The sequence below is a fragment of the Pocillopora verrucosa genome, chromosome 9 (assembly GCF_036669915.1).
Source record: "Pocillopora verrucosa isolate sample1 chromosome 9, ASM3666991v2, whole genome shotgun sequence".
Classification (NCBI taxonomy): Eukaryota; Metazoa; Cnidaria; class Anthozoa; order Scleractinia; family Pocilloporidae; genus Pocillopora; species Pocillopora verrucosa.
In genome coordinates this window covers 3,463,716-3,466,961 of record NC_089320.1, presented here as the reverse complement: position 1 = coordinate 3,466,961, position 3,246 = coordinate 3,463,716, and the positions used below count along the sequence as shown (strand labels likewise).

At 35.8% G+C, this 3,246-nt stretch overlaps 1 long non-coding RNA gene across 1 annotated transcript; it reads left to right on the top strand.

Moving 5' to 3' along the window:
- Positions 1-443: 443 nt before the first annotated feature.
- LOC136283540 (uncharacterized) lies at positions 444-1,847 on the top strand. The gene is made up of 2 exons (XR_010718823.1): positions 444-655; positions 1,446-1,847. It is a non-coding gene; the product is annotated as an uncharacterized lncRNA (long non-coding RNA).
- Positions 1,848-3,246: the final 1,399 nt, after the last annotated feature.

Here is a 3,246-nt window from a genome sequence, read left to right as displayed (position 1 = left end):
GCCCGCCGACGCAACTTAAATGTACTTTAAAAAGTAATAGCACTCGTTAAATAAATACGCAACAATCTCCTCTAATTTTTCTAAAAAAATAATCTCCCTTTGAAATAATCAGAGAGCACGTACAAAGCGTTGTATGTTAGGTCACCCCACGATGCTCGACGTTCTCTGATGGAACATTTTTGTAGGGTTTCCAAATGAAAACAGCCTTTCTTTTTCGTTATATAAAGTACATAATTAGAGTTTTATTGCGGCGATGCAAGGACGTATAAACAAATTGAGAAGGAATCGAGGGCGCGGTCTTCTAAAGACAGAATTGATTGATAAGCACGCTATTTAACACTTAAAGGCCATACAAAATTATGCAAACATTACTTGAAGTAAATAAAAAGCCGGCCAACTTTTCATATCAGGTAATTTGTTGCCTTAACAAGCTAGTTATTAATTCATCACATTTTGCACTCATTTAAGCGGGACTGCCATCGAATTCAGTATTCACATCAGGAAACTGTGTTGACAACACTTTCGAAGTTCTATCGTGAAGATGAAGTATCAAGCTGTCCTAACTCTGTTCTTTTTGTTCGTTCTTGCCTTTCAAAATTTTATGTTGGTGCAATCATGGAGCTGTCCCTATCAGTACAACTGCGGAAAAAGACAGGTTTGTACAAATTTTTAGTCTAGAGGACAAAATAATCAAATTCGATATAAGAAAATGCTAGGGAACAAGGAAACACGGTTTGAGGGCTAAAACGCTACTCCTTTCCTCCCGAACGTACGGAAATTGCTCAAACATTTCAGAAATACTTCGCCATCTTTCTAATACGAAGGTTGTTGCTCTCTCTGGAACAATATGTTTTGAAATGTTAAATATATAGCTTTTATCTTAAACCGGTGAACATCAGAGTTATAGCTTATGAATCTATTGACTAACACTCTATTTTGAACCAATTGTTAAGAATGGTGCTCTATAAAATCGTAGCTCTCACAATATTTTTATCCTATCTTGAATCTCGTCAGCCTTTGCTGTTAGTCTAGGAGTCTCGAATTTCTTTCAGAGCTCTCCAATAACTCCAGAACTCGTTCAAACGGCAAAGGATTTAGACTCCGAATTATCGTTGTGGGAGACGGATATCTTATATCGCTGCCGTTTGAAAATATTGGCATGGGTTATGAAAGCTGGAACATCGCAAATAAACGCTAAAAAAAAATGTGGGTATAGTGACTCTAAGCGCAACATACTCCTGTCATCAACGAAAAATCTTGATGGAATATGAGCGACATGATGGTAGCAGTAGAAAGGTTTATTTTTAAAATTTTTCGGTCTCGCTTTCGGATTTTCACATTAAAGACTCCGCGTCTTGTGAATTTCTGAAGCTAATGATGCTTATTTGAAGTGGAGCATAATTAAAATTTCTGACTACAATTTTTACTTCTTTTTTTCTCTGCAGGTGACTGCCGATGAAACAGGTAGACTAAACAGTCGCCTTGCCAACCGTCTAAATTCTCTGAGAAACTTCCGTACGATGGCTGGAGAGAGACTGATAGCGAGGAAGCAGAAGAGAGGACTGGACAATACAGGCATCCTGAGGGCTCATGGGAATGACCAAGAATAGGAAAATAAAAGAAAACAGAATCTATAGTCAGAGTGACATAATCGATATTTATTTCAAATAAATGTAATTTGAGAAACTAAGCTCGCAAAGGAATCATTATTGTTGTGGTAAATTCAGATTCGGTTTTTTTTAACGTTTTCACCCCTGAGAGTAACAAGCATCTAATTTCTCCTTAAAATGTCACCCCTAAATTAACCATTAAGGTCTCGAGAATAAAGGAAATTATCACTAACTAAAAAGGCTTATGATTGTTAAACAAATTATCCTTGTCAGCACCTAAGGACATTTATAGAGAATAATATGGAGAATATGGATACTGATCTGATGTGAGGTGTAAAAGGTTAAAAAGTTCTCCGTTAAAGATTCCATTTATTCAGGTTTGAGTCTTCCTCCATATTGGATATAAAACATTCAATTTTAAGTCTGAGTAAAGAGAGAATACTTCTCTGCTTTCTCCTTTCTTTAATGGTAAAAAATTTCTGTAACTTTAATGAAATCTCCATTATATCTGTATTCTATTCATCGCTCGTGTCCGTTTTATCGTGTTTCCCGTCGCTCTGCTTCTCTTCATAAACTGGGGCGTGTGGTGAATTAATAACGTTCTCCTATTGATAAGGGTTATCCACAAGGTTGTGGTTTTGGAAAATTTTGATTTTTAACGAAGGATTTTGGTAACCTTTCAATTTCCAGTCTACTCAAGTAAAGCATCAAGGGGGAAACTTCCACTTTTTAGTGCAACTGTTTTTCGTCTACCCATCGGAGCATTGGAGCGCGGAATCCGAGGGTCTGAGGTTCGATTCCTCAATGGGACTTTGAAATTTTTTGTCCCACGCCCGTAATAAGACGACAAACATCTTTACCTGTTTTAATCTTGTCTTCTCGCAGTTTTCAGGGCTTCGTCATCTTTTCATGATTTTTTTAAACCACGATTGTGTTGACCGCTGACCTTCGTGACCGCGGAACTGGGCTCATTATGACAATTAAATTAAGCTAATCCGTCGGTTTTAAAAAATGTTTCGAAACTCTGATAACAACGAACTGAAACAATTATTTGAAAATTGATAGCATACAAAATCTGTACAACAGAAATGAATGCGTCATTTTTTTTAATCATTAACACGAGTACGACGTTAGTTTTCAAACAAGGTCAAACTTAGGCATGCGCAAATGAGTAAATTTTGCCAGCCGCGCACCCATTTCCAGCACAAAACATGAAAGGAAAATATGTGAAATAACCGATATCTAGCAAACCTTACAAAAGGAAAAAGAATGAAAGTTTAAAGGAATCTATACCTATTAGCTGTTTCATGTAGATGCTTATTCTTGCAGGAATTGCCCCTTTTATTATCAATTAATACCTTAAGACTAATAAACTTTGTAGTTTATTTTTCCAACGTACAAATGTTAAATGGGTTTTTATAGTTGCAGTCAATAAGCACTTTCTGTACTTCGTTCAGCATATAAAACTTGAAAACTATCCAGTAATAAGATAATTGATAATTCAAATCTACTAATTTTTATCTTAGTCTTCCTTAAACTTTACTAGCAAACTACATGTTTTGTTATGTCTTTCACGTGTTTTGACTTGCTTAAAGCTTAGAATAATCTAACTTTATTCAAAATTTCTCGAGAAATT